This window comes from Acromyrmex echinatior, chromosome 2, assembly GCF_024713525.1.
Source record: "Acromyrmex echinatior isolate Ae372 chromosome 2, ASM2471352v2, whole genome shotgun sequence".
Classification (NCBI taxonomy): Eukaryota; Metazoa; Arthropoda; class Insecta; order Hymenoptera; family Formicidae; genus Acromyrmex; species Acromyrmex echinatior.
Genome location: NC_141853.1, coordinates 11,061,295 through 11,081,847, shown reverse-complemented (window position 1 = coordinate 11,081,847; position 20,553 = coordinate 11,061,295). Strand labels below are relative to the sequence as shown.

General features: G+C 37.5%; 1 protein-coding gene across 12 annotated transcripts in view; it reads left to right on the top strand.

Annotated features, from left to right (window-relative positions):
- LOC105148652 (bromodomain adjacent to zinc finger domain protein 2B) overlaps positions 1 to 20,553 on the top strand; it is a 158,960-nt gene that overhangs the window by 26,894 nt on the left and 111,513 nt on the right. The gene's annotated exons all lie outside the window — the stretch shown is intronic.

Here is a 20,553-nt window from a genome sequence, read left to right as displayed (position 1 = left end):
TTTCTAATTTATTTATTTATTTTTTTTTTTTACATAATCGGATGTTCGAGCAATATCTTATGATAAAAAAATTGTACATCTTGTATATTAATAAAATATTAATAAACATTCGCGTAATTAAGATTTCTCTATTTATTTAAAATGATGAAAATATTTATAATGTAGATATCAAATATTTTATAGAAACAATCACATACTCTCTTGGCATCATAGGAAAGATGTGGTAAGGCACGGGAAGTTAGCGAGAAAGTCTAGAACGGGGCAGAGATAGAGAGAGAGAGAGGGGAGGAGGGGGGGGGGGGGAGAGAAAAGAGAGATGGGTTATCCGGAAGCGAGCGGTGCTCGTAAGAGCACGTACGTTTCGTTCTACGCTCCAAACCACACGACGTTTACCGCGATATGAAAGATGAAACAAAACGATAAGACAGCATTGGCTCTGTTCGTCGCGTACAAAATTGGAATGTATCGTCGCAACGACATCCGTGTTTATGAAGGCGTCGTGTCGCGCAAGTCGCGTATCGAAGAACGATAAAATTTATCGTATACGACATTTATTAATTTACTAAAAGTTAGAAATAGTTCGGACATCGAAAAGTACATTATCAATATGTACAAAATTAATTAATTTATCAAGAACTTGGTATTTTTATTACTATTAAAAATTTGCTGATTATTTCAATTGATTGAATTTATTAGTATAATTAAAATTACTATTATATTCGAAGATAATTTTAATTATATACATGATAACATTGAATAATGTGCACACAGATATGGGAACATAATAAGATTTGCATTGTCACATCTATTGTCGTATAAGATGCTCCATCTGAATTTTCGGCAGGGATATACAATATTTGCGCCGATTGCATGTTCAAGACAATTTTGTCATGCAAGGATGAAGAAATAATTACCCTATGCGCAATTAGTCGATCGATATCTCTAGAAAAGCCAATTTAATCGTGCATAATATGACAGAAAACAACTATAGCGGATAATGAAGATATTAAATTAGATTTTTAAATATCAATTTAAAAAAATGATTAGCGCAAATGCATGTTCCTTTTTTCACTAAAATTTACTAGTTGACACTTAGTGTCTAAATAATATTTTCAACTGCAATCCAAAATACATATTTTAGTTTTATTCGTCGTTTTGTAATTTATTATCGAATATACTTATATGGACAGTTTATATCTCATAAACTTAACGCAATTGACATAAAGAGAAATACTTATCTTGCACATTATATATATACGTTTGTTTTCCAATAATGATAGTTGTGAATGATAAAAGCAAATTGTTGCATCCTTGTTATCTTGCTTCAAGTACATATCGAGAAACATTGTAAGAACCTGTTGTCAATAATTTGTGCGTGGGCGATCAACGCCGTTAGGATCTCTGTTTCCTATGGTTGCGTGATCGTGTCGGAGCTCGATGCTGGTACGAGAGCGTTGAATCGCGATTTCCACGGCGAAACACATCGATGATGGAAAAAAAGTGGTCGCTCGCTGTGTGTAACGAACTTCTACTCTCTCTCTTGTGAGGAGACGCGCGGTTGTATGTTCCTCTTGGAACCCGTGGTTGGCGGAGTCGTTAAATCGGCCCGGGAAATGGCCGCCGATTATAAAAGAATATAAATCATCGCGGGCTACGGCAGCGGTAGTTGCCGATTTCTAAATAACCGTTAAATTGCAATCGTCGCCCGGGCGTTGTTTGCTTGCTGAGAATCGGCCGCAAAAATTTACGTAAATACCTCGCGATCCCAGCAGCTGTATAATCGACCATGAGATGGCTATTTCGTCGTCGAAGTACTTTTAAAATGACTCAAGTTTTTTATTGCCCAACTCGCGATCGGGTTGCGGCCATTTGCGGACATTCGTCATCGCTCGCGTCATCGCATCGTGTATGTCGTTACGACGCGGGAAAGCCGTTTATATTTTATATATCTTTGTTTTTTGCTGCTGCGATGCATTACGTTGAAGAGACAAATAAATGTAATGATATAATACGATACGATATTCTTTTTTGTAAATTCAAAAGTTACAGATTTTAGTTTAAAATGATTTAAGTTGGCCGTTGCTTAAGACAATAAATTGACTGTCTTTGTGTGAAAATAAAAATTGATTTTTTAATAATCTTATTATCATGTACTTTAAAAAACAATTTTGTAAATTATATAGTTTATTTCGAAAATAACTTTCCTCTACGATTGATAGTTATAGATTTATTATAGAATTTTTAATGCCGTTAGGATCAGCTGTTTAACGTTAGGTAGTTTAATTTTTTTAACGTGCCATTGACGGGTTTTGCATTAATCGCGTTACTCATCTGTGCAGTACACGCGCGCATAATTTACGTGGCGTACCAGTTATCATCTCATGTATAATTCATACGAACAAGCTACGAAGAGCAACGACAATTTTTTTTATCGGTTATTTAGATTATTTATAACGTAATAGACCATCATTGCGTAGAAGCATTTCAATGTTTATACACTGACACGTTGACTGATCCAAGATCGAATTCTCGCGCGTCTGTAATATCTCTCTCGCCGAAATCGCCTGTCTGGGAATCGGGAATCTGTGCGATGAATCGGGAGGGGGGGGGGGCTCCGCGCGCGGATTTACCGGCACAAATGATCGGTCGTTCTCGCTCCGCGAGGTGCGCTCCGCGAAATTTGATCGTCGCGATATCGCGCCGAAACGCGCGACGATAACGGCGCGAAAGACCGCGAGAGAGTAGGTCCCCGCGGCCGGTCCCCGCGTACAATATCGCGTGCTGTAAATCAGTCGAAACAACGAATGCGCGCGTCCAGCCCGACGTAATTTATCTCTGTACGAAAACGATAATTAGTCTCGTCGCGGTGCAACGCGACGCGACGCTGCGTATCCGTTGCTTTTACGTGTACGCTTTTTTTTTTGTATTACGAAACTCGACCGCGCGTTGATTTCGTTTGAGGCAGCGAACACCGGGTGTGGATCGATACATCGCCTCTCTCGGGACGTCTGTTTGCAGGTGATTTGTGTGTGACGATTCATAAGGAGAAATAAGGTCTGTGCCACGAGAGATTTTGATTATCGAGCGTTAACTAAGTCGAGCGATGGATAGTGTCAACGTACGATTTAGGAATGTTCGAATGAAACAATCGATTACTTACAGCCTCTCAGTCATGGAAGTAGCTAAAATTTTGTTTAGAGAGGGCCAAATTAGACTTGTGACTTTTGAACTTAAGGAGGGGAGGGGGGTAATCATAAAATCATATTTAATTTATAAAATTGTAAACTGATTCTTCGAACTGGAAAAACTTAAAATTTATGATACTAGTCGTATTGAATTCTTAAGAAAATCTTTCTATAACTCTCCGATTCTTTCTTTTTTCTCAAAATTATTTCTTGTGAATATTCATTAAGCATAGTTCATTTAAGCGGTTTTAATTATTTTTGTCCTTAAGATTTAGAGAATGAAGCACAGCCCCGTTATTTCTCTTTCTTTTTAACTGCCTATGATTTCAGTCATCAAATTTCAAAAGTAAAAACATACTGCATAATCAGTAGTAAGACTATATAAGGAGAAAATTCTAAGCAATAACTGATGCTAATTATCATTGAGAAAATAAGGAAGAATATGTATTACACGAAAGTACACATAGATTACTATGTATATCTATGCTATCGGAGGCTAATAGTCAATTTCTTCATTAAATATCTCAAACAATTCGATAATTTTCATTGAACTTTGTCTTTCGCTATCAATATCGAATTAATATCAAAATTTCTGAAAACTATGCACTCGACATGAAAAATAATGCGATTATCATCGAATGTTGAAACATTTCTCTAAATGATTAATGACGATGAGCGACGTGAGACGCGAATGCGTTGCTAAAGGCTATAAATAACGATAAATAGTTCGAGTTAGACGAGAAAACGCGATAAATAGTCGCGGGCGTTTAATTTAATTTCGTGTGACGAACGAACCGACGGACGGGACGACCTTTCGTTCCGATAAAACTGCGTGCTCGTTTCTGCTGTCGCGAATGTCGCAACGGCGACATAGCTGCGCCTTCGTCGGATGCACGATGCCGATATACCGTCCTCGCTCGCTCGCTCGCTCGTTACGGCCAGTAATTGTAATTTTTGATCCGTCGGTCGTTGCGAGCGGACAAGGTGATGTAATCGGTGCGCACCGCGGCGCGATGGCAGTAGCGGTCGCTCGTTTCGATATTAGAAGCGGATGCTGCGATGTTAGAGAGGAAAAAAAGAGAGAGTCGTTCGATATTGTAAAAGTGTATCTCACGATATTTCCTGCTTTTCTTATGTTAGCCAGAAGAAAGAAGCAGTGAGAGAGAAAGAGAGATGAAACTTTCCGGTCTGGAAATCGTTGCGAATGTCTCTCTCTCTCTCTCCGAGAAGTTCAAGTATTTTTAAATAGTTCAAACGGTACTCGAATGCGCGACCACGGTTCGTATTCTAACGCATTGATAATATACGATGTATTTCTAAGTCGCACGGTTGCATATATACCTACGTCTTAAAAGCGTATTAAGCAGAAGAAGATGACAAGAGTGAAAGATGAAAGGAGGAGAAAGAGAAGTGTTTTCTTTCTCACTTTTAAAAGACCGCTGCGTGATAAAAATAACTTTTCTCAGATATTTATTTTCAAGTTGTATAATTATAGAACTTACGTACTTATACATACTTCATTCTTTGAAAGACATTTATTTTTACTGTTTATTACTCTCAAACAACCTCAAATAATTCCGATATTTCATAATTACGTACCGTACGCGAACTAACATCTCTTTACAATTTTTACATATTACTTACTGTATAAGTAGCTTTTATCGGTTACTTTAGCATAACAATATAAATCAACTGTTATAATATAAACGCTATCAAGTGATATTAACGCAATGTGTATAATGCGCGCACGATTTAAGCGAAAATTAACCACCACCTTTTCTGCTAATTCACCAGCCGCGCTTATTTCGTTCGAAAAATTCGCGCAAAAATACGTTGCGGCGCGTAATTACTCGGGCAGAGCAAAATCCGGCCGTAATTGCACGCCCGGATTCGAGGACGCCTCGGCCGGCGGTTCACACTCGCCGTTTCGTCGTAGTCCGCAGATTCGTAACTTTCGGACCACCCCGGCTCGAATTCCGCGACTCGTTTTCTCCCTCCTCCCTCTCTCTGGTTCCCTCTGGCAGCGGGGACACTTATCGCATTCGTGTCGGTATGACCTAAGTTAGGTATGCGTAGCGTGCTTACGAGAGAGAAAGAGTGCATCGTCGACACCCGTTCCTCCTCTTTCTCCTTCTCCTCCTTCTCCTCCTTCTCACCCCCCCTTCCCCCCGTCCGCTCTTCCTTTTGCCATCCAACTCTTCTCTCTACGTCGCGTGTGTGCTCGTCGTTGCCGCCGCTTCTGCTCTCGCTGTGACTTTATACTCGACCGCGCGCATATATGCATGTATACACACACAGAGAGAAAGAGAGAGAGAGATAGAGATGTGTGAACGCACCGTGCACGACCACATTCGGACCGACCGTTGTGCGCGACTCGACTGATGGAGTCGCAGATGCACGCGTGTGCGTAAGCGTGAGCGCACGTACTAATGGACGCGCACGGATGCGCGATAGTAAACGCATACGCTCCGCGAGAGATAACCGTGAAGTAACGTGCGCGGGTACGTGTGTGTGTGTGTGTGTGTGAATATAACCCGAGGATACGGTTACGTACGCACCGAACGACTGGCGGAGGTACAGAGACGCGATTTCGATCGGAAATTGTTGATTCGAGAAATTAACGTTCTTGCGATTTTTCTCCATTTGCACGTGATAGCGTAATACCTTTACTCAGAGCGTTGCAGTTGGTAGATATAACACGGCGAATATGCATTTAACGCTGTGCTAAAAGACGTGATTATGTCACATTGAAACGCCAATAATGGATATTATCTTTATGAGTGATATTAGTTCGGCTTTAATATAATGAAATACATATACAATGAGGGTGAAAATTGAAACATGAAACTGAAACTCATTATTCACGTTTTTTATTAATACGTCTGACAATATATCCTATTTCACTCGTACAAAAGTATTTAAAGTAGTATTTAACTACTTTATTAAAGAGTTTTTCCAAATGTTACTGTATCCATGTTTTTTTATAATTTTAAATAATTTTATAAATAATTTTATTATAAAATGTATAATTATATGTTTAAAACATTTGTTTATATTACACACACAAAATTATACTCTATCGTTGCAGTTATTATTTGTATGTATTGACGCAATTTTCAGATATACATTACGACAATAAATTTGAAGATATTAAAAAATATCGAATAGTTAAAATTTTTTTATATATTAAAATAGATATTAAAATAGACATATTTCATATTTATGGAGAAATGTTTCATATTTATGAATGTACGCATTATCAAATTACGTTATTTATTGTTTATTTTATATAATTGTTTAAGTAAGCCAATATGACATTATCACTCGCGATATCTAAATCTACATTTACACATATTATATGACAAAGTCACGCACATGTATACTTGGACTTACTCGTTGGCTGATACATCATTAACTTGTGTTAATTGAATAATACAAGAGTGGCGAACATAGTATTTTATTTAAATAAAGAGATATCATTTTACCAAGCCAGAGTGATTTAAATATTAGAAAGTACACGTTGAACACTTGCGATACTTAGTTATTTGATTGTCGCAAATATTTATGAGTCAATTAGTGTAACAGTAAAAGCATCGTTCGCGCATTCCTCGAGAAACATTACATTGGTTTGCTCTCTGTACTTCTCTAAATTATACCAGGAAGATATCTTTCATTTCCACGCATCGTTGCGTGTATGTGTACGATCGACTTTCACATCTCGACCGTTGATCGTAAGATCTCGATTTTCAAGAGGCACATCTAGAAACGATAAAGAAGAGTAGCCTCCAAGGGAAAAGTGGCGAGACAAAATCGACCTTGGGCAAGGTGATCGAAGATTGATGGAACCTCCTCGATGATAGCTCGCACGAGACAGAAATTAATGGAAATTCGTGAACTGTCGTTCCTTCCCCTTCGAATAACTATTATAAGTGGATGTGTTTTTCGTTCAATTACCAAGAATGATTTTCGAGTCAACGTTTCGAATAATAAGTGAGACAATATCCAATATTAGTGAAATATTAAAACGGAGACGATTGATTCTTTAATAACGCATTGAGCTCGCAAGAAAAAAAAGAGAGAGGGAGAGAGACAGCGGAGACAGAAGATTAATATTCAAATCGAAATGGGGAGATATGATAAAATTCATATTTTTTGAAATTTTATTTATTTTGTAGTAAAAAGAATTTTTACTTGATTTTAATTAATAATTTTATTATCTATGATATTAATATTTATTCGTAACGTTGTTAGAGGCCTTGTTACACATAGTTAATTAAATATTAGGTGTTGGAATTAATTCGTAGCGTTTTACAAGTGATGGGAAGTACTTTCATTAATGTATTTTTTAATGCTCATGTGAAATAAATAACATTCTTTCATTAAAAAACGCTACGAATTAATTCCAACATCTAATATAAAACAAATGTAAGTGTCTGGAGACTATATAATGCGACTGTCTCTTTATGAACATTTGCGTTATGTAACCTTTTTAAAGAGTCGCTGTATCGTGCCCACTCGATGCTTCGCACCATGCATCCCAAGCCCCTAACAACGTTACGAGGATCATGCATTGTCATCGTCACATACAAGCGTAATGCATTCGACCGTGTCTCGTTTCTTGCGGCATCGTTCGTAATGCGCGGCTAGCAACACGTCTGTCGCGAGCGAGCTCAGTTCTTGCCCAAAGCCTGAATACGTATTGTCGACTCCGTTGTCACTTATCGCGCGTCGGTTTACAATTCACATCATCGCGAGAAACATGTCCGGCGGAGATATCGGCGCGGTAAATTTCAATTGTATATCCGCGCGTTTATCAAACTGCGTAATCTAACCAGCAGGACTGTTTTGGCACCTCAAGGTAATTGGATGGGACACAATTACGATTAAATACTGTAAAATACATTTAAAGAAATTTGTAGAATTATTTAAAAAATGAAAGGAAACATTTAGGATGATCACATTTCTGCAAAATGTTTTAAAAATATGCAAAAATAATTTTTCAAATGATGTGATATACAATGAGTGCAAAAAGTATTCGTACAGAGAAAATATTTTTTAAAAAAACTTTATTTTTAAAAAGTAAATATTATTCACCGAGAAATGAGTCATCGAATTGATATCGAATCGACATCTATACGATGATTTCGACACCAATCTGACGTCGATTCGACGTTTAATTGACGATCATTTCTTGTTGGGTAATTAACAATTTATTCATAAAGAATAAAATAGACTGTATGTTTCTTAAAATTATATGTACCAAAAAAAAGATGTGTATTAGTTATAGAAAACATCATCTAAAAATAAGCAAAAATTAAAAATTATATTGTTTGGATGCTCAAAAAGTATTCGTACAGTCGAGAAATTTAGCTTCTAAAATTAGGAATACATGCGATGCTCGTTTTCTTATATTAGAACAGAATGTATTCATTGTATATAAAATTGTTAATTAATGTTTATTTTCTACAAATAAGACTTTTATAAAAAAATTCCTTGTACGAATACTTATTGCTCTCACTGTATATCTGCGTGGTTCTAAAAAAAGTCATATTTTTGTTCGTTTAAATAAAACTTTTGAAATGTCGTTTTTATTATTAATAAAAAATTTTTTTAGAACTTTAGATATATATCTAAGGTTCTAAAAAATCATATTTTTGCTGAATTAAAATAAATTTTTAATCAGATCTAGCTAGTATCATTTTTCTTATTAATCAAAAATATTCAATACAGAAGTATTCGAATAAAAGTGACAATTAACTGAAAGTAATTGCTTATACGATAATAACCGGTAATCACTAATTTCCGTCTCCGATATAATTTTTCATAAAATATATACTTCTTTATAATTATCTTGGTAAATATGATTCTATATGACAGATATCGAAAATAATCGGCAAAGAGTTTATTTAAACGTATGTCATTATCGTTGGAAAAGTATCAAGCTTGTCAACCGAGTTTCGCGCAAGAGTAACACGAAGTTACTGCTGATGTTAAAAACTGGATAAAAATTTATCGTCGCGCTATCGCGATAAATTTGATTATAGCGATAAAACTAGAAACGTCTCGTTGCTATGATAGTGTCGTTAATAAATGAGTTGCGAGGCGGAGGTCTGTAACCGGGAGTAACCGAGCGAACCTCCTTATATCTCTCAACTGCTACGCTTCTCGTATTACGGAATCATAAAAAAAAACAAGAACGGAAATATTTCGGTGCGCGTGGGGTTAAAGAGTCACGAAGTGAACGACCACTCTCGTAAACCCGCAAGCCAGCATGATTATCGAAGAATTTCCACGCGCGTACGTGTACGCGCGCGGATGTGTGCATTCCGAACCGCATCGACGATAAATCCTCCTTCTCGATGCACCTCGGGAAAAGGGTTGCATCGAGAACCCTCTCCGGCTTCCTGGTGCTAATTTAATACTTTGTTGCCGAGCGCGGCACGAAATACGAGGTATTCCCTCCAAGTTTACCACGTATCTGCTCTTACCTGCGCGGGTTAACCCGAACGTCCAGGGTTAATTATACCGCCGCGGGAGCAGGGTGGGCGGTGAGAGAGAGAGAGGGACGAGGAGAGGAGAAGAAGGTAGAGAGAAGGTGGAGAAGGGTAGATATTTCATCCCGCGTGCAGGAACCTTCGTTCCACGGGCCGCACCCATGGGAGCATATCGGTGGTTCTCGGAGCGAGTTCGACTTGGTGTGAACGTTGCTTTAAACTCCTCGCTTTGGCGAAGGGCGACGTGATTCACGATCGCTGGCGATGATTCACGGTCCCGCGACGTTTCCTCGTTCGACGTGCAGAAACGCGACGCGGGAGAAAATATCGTCGCGCCCGTATCGATTTCCTCCAAAATCTCGCTGAGTAATAACTCCTCGACGGTATTCTTGTCCGATATTTCTTGTCGTCAACTGTGTATTCCGTGAATGATCTTTAGATCTATCTTTTTACTTTTGTACGTGTTACGGTTTTTATATTATACTTATTTTAATGAAAACGAAATTTAATTATGCGATAAATTAATTACTTACACTAATAAAATAATTACTGGCTTCAATTACTTGTGTAAATCTATTTACAACAATTTTTATTTATCGTTTAATCGTTTCGTTGCATGAAAAGAATTGAAAAACGCCGCTTCTGTGGTTTGTGTGTGTAAAATCATTTTCCCTTCGAAAATGCGCCGAGATCGTTTAAGGACTTTAAGGTTTAGCGGTTACAAAAGAGAGCTAAAGTGGTCTGCTTGAGTTTCAAATGAGTACTCTCATCTCATTTGTCACCCATGGTTTGTCTTTTTTTTTTTTTTAACTTTCTATATTTCACGATTTTCCGTCTTCCATTTTTAGCAGCGCCAAAAAATTCTTTGTGAAATGCCACATATAAAAGGTTCGTCGCAATATATAGATATACGCGTGTATACGCCGCTATGCGATCCTTTTAGAATTATATAAAAGTTCCTGAATTACAAAATCTTTTCAGCTACGTAGTTAACAACAAATAACTGTATTTTTGTAATAATTTTTTTTTCAAATAATTTTTCGCAATAACTAAGTAACGTAATAATTAAGTAACGTTGGTTTTGCCAATATATCTGTTTATCTAATATAATCTATTATCTAATTACAAAACTATGAATTCCTCAAGTGAATATATTCTTAATTCTTACTAAGGAGGATCACTAGTTATCGAGCGATTCCTGTTCTTTACGTCTTTCGGTAATTATAAATTATACTACATTTTATTAGTTTTCAAAATGAAGTACCAATATTTATTCTAGAAAGTTGAAGGTATGTTGGTGAAAGATTTTTTGAATTATTCTGAATAGATGAAAAAAACAGACGGATTCTAATACCCCCGTTAGTATGGATGAGGCACCAAATTGTACCTAGTAGGATAAGACTTAATTATGCACAAGCACCGCGAACGATGGAATATTTTTCTCTGAGAGACCAACGACGATGTCTCCTACCGCGTTCTTCTTTTCAAGCACGATCGATACTCGCGCGATGTTTAGACGCTTGTCATATTCTACGCGTGAAATTTCTCCATTTCTCTCACACTGCTGCGTAGTAGCTATTACTTGCACTTTCCTCGAACGAACGTTTTCTATTTTTGTCGCGACGGAGACACGTTGTAAACCGAGGATGAGAGACACGCATCTTGCAGAGGGACTTCGTTTTATTGATGTTTTTTTTCAAAGCGTGAACTACTTAGTTCACAGTAAGTGTGCACGTGTTTTGGGAGATGATATTATAAAATCGTCGGATCATACCTCGGGTATTGATGTATAATTCATTTTTACTCAAAGTTTGCGTAATTCATGTTGGTATGTGTGTGTGTGTGTGAATTGAATTTTTTCACGTTTTTTCGAGCTGCACACTCATTTAATTGACTTTGCTTGTCATTAATTAGCTGTTATTACAATTATTTATACATATATGCATTATTCTTACACACAAAAAATAAATTCTTAAAAAAAAATGCATAAATGTTTTAATCCAAGAATATTTTATGCTTAGAATAACGCCAAGAATAAACAATTTCCGATTAACAATAAATTATTGTTAAAATAAAATAAATTTTAATCTTAGTTCGAAACAAATTTTATTTCAATAAAAGAATAAAGTTGCAGAGTAGTTAAAGAGTAAATTGCTTCGTTCAACATTAAATATGCTTATATTAGCATTATATTTTTTTTTTCAATGATACCTTTTGTCAACTTATTTCAAACTCCCAGTATTTTAGTAACAAGGTGACAGAAACCTGCAGTAAGTGACGATAGCTTTGTGCCACATTTATAGAGCATGCCTCTTAATGTGCACGGGGTACAAGTTTCAAGGAAAAACTGAATCAAACTTAGATTATATCCTCTACTGATGTAGCTCGAAGGCAAGTGAAATGCTGAGACTGTTCTACCAACGTCCGTTAGTTGTATTGCAAATAAGGATGCAAACAGACGGTCAACCTCGTCACAATGGTAGAGAACGCTGGCTGCATATACAGGCGGATCCGCCACGACGGATTCATTGCTCATCTCACCCATTTATAATAACTTTGGGTAGCAGATCCGCGGAAAATCCACCCGCGTGTATAGGCGCCTCTTCGTCACGTCGCAGTGACAAGGTCGGCTGTTCGCGCATCCTCATTTGCAATGTAACTGACGGAAACATTAGGACGAGCTGAATATTTCATCCACCCTTAAAGATTGAATCACATTTAGAGGTATGTTCCACGAATGCGACAGTTCACTCATCAAACCACCGTCAATCGTCATTCCCTACACCCATGCACTTCCGATATCTTGATATTACTGAGGGTACTATTCTTATACACACTGTTGCCGTCTGCCGATGAATTTTCAAATTTATAATTCTTAATACAAGAATAAATAGTTTATAAATAATGCGATTGAATTTGTTAGAATCATATAATGATTTTAGAAATAAGAATACAATTTTAAGAATAAAGTATACTTGGCATAAATCTATTTATTATTGATGCCAGTGAACATTTATAATTGAAGAGAATATTTTATACTTAAATGAAAGTAAATAGCATTCAAGAATAAAAATATACGTGAATCAGGAATTCATCACTTTTTTTCTGTGTAATATGCAGCAGGTAAAAAGTGAATTATTTGTAATTAACTACATATAATACAATTGATACAGAAACTCTTTTGTGTTTATAATCTTTTTTTTTTTTTGGTATTTTTCGTTAAGCTTTGTAATAGGGGAAAAAATTCGCTTTTTGAAATATATTTCGTAATACAAAGAGACGAAGAACAAAGGATTAAACTGATATCAATTAGTGATACTTCATTCTTTTCTGACTCGTACTCATAATCACGATATAGAGAAAATTTATTTAACTGCAAACTGATATTACTACCTATTTTAATCGCAAATTTTAACTTCCGTATAGTCTCGCATATCATTGGGCGACCGATTCCATCCGAAGAATTTATATTAATCAATAGCCACCGGCGGCGATTAATCGTTGATTATTCCGTTAAGTGAAATCCGATAGCGACTAAAATGGACACCGTCTGTCGAGTGTTCACTTTGTGCCATTGCGTACGTGAAATAAAGACAGGTAATACAGCCACGTGTGAGACCGAATAATCAATAGATGCAAAAGTTTTTAATTTCGCGTTTAATCTCGACCGGAAATCGGTCTTGCAGGAGTACGTCATTGAGCATTTTTGGCTGCGTTGTCTTGTTATTTCTTGTTAATATCATTGTATATCATTTAGATTTTTGATTCGATATTTATTACTATCATTATATTGTATTGTTACATGTTATTAGAAATTATATATACACTGTTAAATTTGTGATGTCAAATTATACCCAATTTAAATTATTCTTAATCGTTTGTATAGATTGTTTTTACTCCCACTGTTTTTACTCAATCATGTCGTTAATTTAACTAAAACAATGGAGTTTAATTTAAGAAAATATGTTAAATTTGAGAGAGAGAGAGAGAGAGAGGGAGACTCAAATTTAGTTTATTATTTTCTAAATACATACGTTAACATGAACGTTATTTACTTTGGAACTATTCGCAGAAATGGAATTCATTTATCTTGACATAAATGGAAGTAAACAAAATATTATTTAACTCAAGGAATTGCTACTATAATTGCACCATTGATATCTAACAATTTTGATGATTGTACAAAATTGCATATATTAAATATTACAAAACGTAAATAGAGCGATAACTTGAAAAGTTTTCGAAATACATCTCTTCACATCGAGTCGTTGGAATATCTCCCCTCGTGAAAAATAATTAAAATGTCTTTCCTATGCATATTACTCTGTGTACCTACCTATATATCAAATTATACTCTCGCGCGTGCATAATTTGAGCCTTCTTTATTTCACTTCCTTACCTATCGCTTTAATTTCACCTCGAAATACAATGTAACCCAGAGTAATAACGCGTAATTCGATATTAAGACATAATTTCTTGCCGTAATAATTCGCATGTATAAATATTAATGAGCCTAGAAGCCCCGATTCAGCGATAATACCGTAGTAAAGGTGCACGCGGAAAAAAAAAAACGGAGCGAGATGAGGGAAAGCTGTACGCAAACCCGGTATTGTCGATTTAACAGGGGGACCGCGCACACCTGCGAGGAGGAACCTGTCCACGTCGAGAGCCTGATTGGCACGTAGGTAGAACCGATTATAAAGCAGGGAAAAATCTTCCAAGTAAATTCATGCGAGTTACGGCATTTTCGCACCGACTCACGATTCCATCGTATAGCTATTATGTTAATCATAATTATAGCGCATTGCGTTAATTCGCTAAATACTACGTTGCGAACGAGCGTATTTATTATCACAGAAATTGGGTGAATATGTGTGATAAAAACTGTTGATTATAGCTGTAGTTAAATGAAATATGCAAATCTTACGGGGATTCGGCTTTCTCCTCTTGGTTGCACAAATACATTTTTTAGCACGTGCAGCGTGCATATTAAATTAGTATTACGTTACAAGAAACACGTTAATGACATAACACTAAAAGATATAAAAGAATATAATGAGTCGTGCGACACGATTTGTAACGTAATACATTCTCGCTTGAGAAATTAGCTTTGAGTTTGATTGTGAAATGTTCAACGAATTTGTGCACGTTGCGAGTTTATTTCTGCAACGAACCAAATCATCAGCACGACTGCTATCCACGCGTCGTGGAGGCTTCTTGGCTTTCCGCTGGACATTTTTACCGTCACGCACAACCACACTCGAGTAATCGTGTTCGCGTACGCTCGCATTCGCGGCAGTGCAGAACAGCGATCTAATAGTTTCATGTCATAATTTTTGTGATAATTGTGTGATTTTTCAAGTCGGTTAATTGGTTGAAACAAAGGTTAATGGTATCTTGATACAAAGTCCGGGACTGTACGAAGTCACCTCACCTCGCCGCGCGTCGTCGGGTGTGGAAGCGAGCAGCGGCAACGAAATTACATTAAATAAGCGGGGCGGGGCGGAGCGGAGCGGCGGCGGGACGCTAACGTGCGCGCGCGGCCGGCTCCCAGTAATTTCGCTCGAAACTGGCGAGAGTTCCTGGCTGCCGTATCTCGTTCGGGAGCCATTTTCGCGTTGCTTCGTTTCGTCGTCTCTTTGGCATCGCCTTTGGCGTCCCTCACCCTCCCCTTCCGCCATCCGTCCCCGCCGGCCCCGGATTCCCTCCTCGTCGCGTCCGCGCGAGCCCCGTCCTTTGTCCGTCTTTCTCGCCGGCGAATTGCAGGTGTCTGCGGGGATCTCCCTCTATCTCTCTTTCTGCCTCTCTTTTATCTCCTTCTCACTCTCGCGCGCTCACTCGGCCCCGCTTTTGCGCGCGCTCCCGCTGAGAGCGGCGAGAATGACGACGAGCGGAGGACCCCGGGTAGGAGAGGGAGAGGGAGAGGTGAGGAAGCGGGCGGCGGCGAGGGACGGAAGGCGCTCCGGGCAAAAACGTAAGAGCGCGCGGAGACGTTGCGATGGTGTCGTTGCTCGTGGACCCAGGAACGCCGATATGAGAGTCGACCTGCTCGCCCTTCTCCGTTCGTCGTTCGCTCACGCGAGTGCGTTCTCGCGAGAAATCGCGCCCGACGTTCCAAGCGTATCGTGAACGCTTGCACCGCGGAAAACTTATCCGGCGAAAGATTACTCGCCGTTGTAACTTTCCATACACGCGAGTATTAATACACGATGTTTATCGAACAGCTCACGTCGATGTAAATCGCAAAATATGTGTTTTAGAAGCATTTGTTGTAAATCACCGAAATCATGTATTCGTCATAAATGAGGGAAGAAAGAATTTTAAATTGATTATTCTAGAGAAATAGCTAGCACATCATATGGTTGTAATATCTATCAAAGTACAATGACCGAGAATAATCCTGGATTTGTTATTTATTACGACGGTATTATTAGCACTAAACTCGACTTTAGGAGGTTCGATACGCTGACCTTTTTGCATGTGCGTATTTAATACTATAGTAGCATATATCTGTCTCACGTGTGCGTATGTAGAGTGCGTATAAACGGTGACCGCCTTTTACTCTCGTTGATGATTATCGCCTAAGGCGAATCAATTTATTGTTAAAAATTGCAAAGCCTTCTCGAGCATCCGTAACGTTTACATACTGATTTAATGACACGATTAATAACCGACAGCAAGGACAAATCATTTATCGAACTCTTTTCTTCAACCTGATTTCAACTTATTACTTAAGACTTTCGTCTTATAGAAGTTTTATCGTTTTTATCGAAATCAAAATATCACTATGACGATACTTAAAGATAATATAACAAAAGAAGAATAAAATAGCATAAAATTTCGGCACTTTCGATTACCTCAATTTGTTGCAGTATGAAATTAAATAGAGAAGTAAAGGAAATATATTATTTCTCAGCTGTGAAAAGATATTTTAATTTCTACTCTTTTAAACTTTCACTATTTCGTGAAAAGCGTTTATTATAACGTTTTAATGTCGGCAGTGCGTGAATCTTTTATAATTGCTCAGAATTTTTGGCTGGTGCCAGAATAACTTAGCGGACAAAATAATTCAGTAGGTGATTAATTATTTATTTTCAAGTTAAAATTCAACATTAAAATAATATAAATAAAATAGATAATTTATGGAACACATTCGATTTCTATTTATACAATTTGATATTTTAATATTTTCAAGGAAAATATATATTATTACATCATTGCTACCCTTGTATTTTTAACATTAATTATACGAATTGCGACGTGAATATTTTATAAATTGTCGAAAATTTAACTAACGTGCTCGATATTTTATAATGTATCCGTATTATGCAAGTCACAGTATTAACGCAACACGGCCACGATATAATTAATATTTTAGGTATGGCAATACATTTTGGAATGAGCGCAAAGTACACGCATTTTCGATTGCGACGCGAAAAACATAAATTCACGTAATCGGTAAATAAGTGAAACATGTCGACTGCACATGTTAACGTGCTGAATAAATAATAGAACAATTCAGCTCGGAATAGTCATGAAATACCGTAGCTATCGAAATTGTCAGGACGCCACCACAGAACGGAAATATATAAGCGAGTAGGCCGTAAAATGCAGCGAATTTTAAAAAGAATTATATGCGTTACGTATAGCAGTTATTTTTCGAAATGTGCGACAGAGCTCGCATACCATAAAGTTCCTATGACCTTCTGCCCCTTCGCAAAATTTATGTATTTAGTTATTTTACTGATGTATCACATAAATTAGTCAAATTTATTTTTTTTCTTAATTGCGATATTAAATGCATAATCGAATTAAAAGATACATCGCAACAAAAAGATATTCGAAAGATGCTCTTGTCGAAATTCTTTTATTTCTTGTCGTTTATAATTAGAAACGAGCGATGAGAAACAATCGTGTATTTCTTTTAAATCGGCTTTTCGCGCTCGGTAATCCTTCCCTTTTGGGATATGGTGGTATTCTCTCTGTTGTGAGCTTCCTTCAAATCAAATTATGACCCGTGGGAAACTTGGTCGGTAATAGCAGCGTAACGGCAACGTACGCGTATATATATCGTTGTCCCTCGCGACTATTGTAAAACACAAACGATTATCTCGGAATCGATTTAATAATCCGCGGGATCTCTTTTCCCCGGTACTTCTAATTGCCTCGTCGTGTCCCGTAACAGATTCAGTTTTACGCCCGATGGAGCCCCATTCCCTCTTTCCGCAAGACATGATTAATAGCGCGTTGTGATAGGGCGCGATACTCTTTCGGTTCTCCATCGAAATCCCCGTCGCAGTTATCGACTTTTGTCCAGCGTGGTGTGCACGATAAAGAATATATATATATCCGCCTGAAACTTTTCGGCGGATTTATTTGCAAGCGAAATTACAAATACGTGGGCGCTACGTGAGAGTTAAAAATCCATTTTCGTGAAAGCGCGTATAATAATAATAATAATTTACGTTTCTCTTTATTTTATTATACAATGCGACCTACATATTTTGCAAAATATCCAAGCGAATTATGAAATATATCGGGTGCATTGATATAGTCTGGGATTTTGTCAAGTGCGAATAGCGATATCAGCTTTTGCGATTTTTTAATTTCTACGTGGCGTATAATTAATAATTTACATATTTACTCTCAACAGCGTATTATTACGACGTATTATCACTACTCTGATAACAGTTAATAACGTCGGACAAATTCTGCAGATCAGAATTTATCGTATGGAATTGCAATTGTTACCTATCGAAGTCGATTTTTTCACGTAGCTTATTTTCCGCCTACAAAATCGAGTTTATTCCAGCAGGTTTCGTCTTTGTAAAGCGTGATCGATATCCTGGCACATTCCGCCATTATGCAGCCACTGAGCGTCGATTGGATGCGCTGTACATAATTTGCGACCTGAAACTCCATCCGCAATTCAGTTACGCGCTGCGTTTATGCGTGTAACGGGTGTCCCGATGACAATTTGTCATCGTTGTATATTCGCTGAGTGCCGTTTGGTTGTTTGCGGTGCTTGCATGTCATTCAAACGACGGAAGCAGAGGTTTACTGTAAAGAAAGCGAGCGGCATTTGCAAGAAAAGTTTCATTTGTAACGGCAATCTGCTCTAACGCGAAAGACAATGCACCGTAAAGTATTCTGGTGAACTTAACAGAATCGTGTATTATTACAGAGAGAATAGCGTCAATATACATTAATGAAAAATTTCTCAGAATTATATATATATATATATATATATATATATATATATATACACTTTGAAAAGCTCCAAATTGTTCCTACTTGTACATATAATTTTATGTAATTTTATTTATTTCTGGATTTATTAATTTGTAACTTCGTAACTCATCAATTATGTAATGTTCACGAATGTGAATCGAGATAACGTATTTTATTCATGATTCTCCTAACCGTATTATTTCCGCATCGGAAATATTACTGTATTTGGAATGACTAAGCGCACACTAAAATATTTCGTGAGTTTGTGACAGCTGTTTTAACCGACGAATCATTTCTCAGCGATATTTGCCACCTGCACCAGGCCTTGTCCACGATGTCGCTGAACTCGTACGCACGTAACGGTTTTACATTCAACCTAAGTTCGCTCTTTTGCATTTATCATCTGACTCAGCGATTGTTAGTACTTTGTTGCCGAGAACAAGGTTACTGATACAAAAGATCGCGCGGAAACTTTATCATAACGTGAGTTAAATGATCTCTATTTGCTATAGTTTGCTCTATTTGCTGCTAATCGAAGACAACTAAAGCGCATTTTGACGTGAGAATGATTTGTTTCAGATATAATTCAGGTGGTAAAATAAAAATTTGAAAATTTCAAAATATCTACATTCAAATTTTCTTAATTCACAATATGTGTTCGATATATAAATATATTTGTGAGTTAAACATATTTTCAGATCATTGCAACGATTAACTCGCATCAGTGCACTGATGCGAGTTAATTAGCGTCTTAATTGTGTAATAAGGTGTAATAAGGACTTTCTTGCCGTTATGAAATGATCGATCCGACAACACGTGTAGTTTACGATACATATATTGAAAGGTCCTAGTTACAAGTTGTTGAAACGTGCAATCTATAATGACTCGTTCAATTATTTATGGCTACGCACTCTTCACCGTCTTGCGAACAGTGGAAGGTGAAGGGTTACTACAAGAACGGAGGTTACTACAAGAATACCACGTTCCATTTCGAGGATCTTGCTTTCTTAACAGTCAGCTAAAATTGTTAATTTACAATCGACATCGCGATTGTGCGATTTTTTCAAATTTCTTCATAATATTCATCCAATATTATATCCATATTATAATATCGAATCTATAGATGCGCTTATTCCAAATTAATTACAATCGAAGTATATGAAGAAAGTTAAAATAGGTCGCATTCATAATGCGTGAATCTAGCAAAGATTCGTGACTCGAATTTCTATCTCTAGTTTAAGAGTAGACCTATTATTTTAATCTGCAGCATATGTCTCTTTCTCTTGGAAAACTGAAAACTTTCTGAAAACACGCGTAATTAGAATTAGTCGCAAAGATGGTTGCCGGGGCATATGTTATCGGTCATTCCGGCTTGCGGTTTAATTCGTGTAAAATTGCCGGGTTAAACGCGCTCTCGTCATCCACCGTATATCTGCAGCGGGCATGCACGCGTCTAACGGGTGTCCCGGTAGCAACCCGGCGCGACTGGCGCACCCACCTCCTCCCTACCGCGGTAGGTCATTCGGTTATTTATGGCCCCGTGCTCGCTGCAGAGCAGGGCGTAGAGGAGGGCTTGCTTGCGGCGAAGGAAGAGGGTGGCGTTTTCAGGGAGGTGGCGGACGACTGACTCTTTTACTCGTACG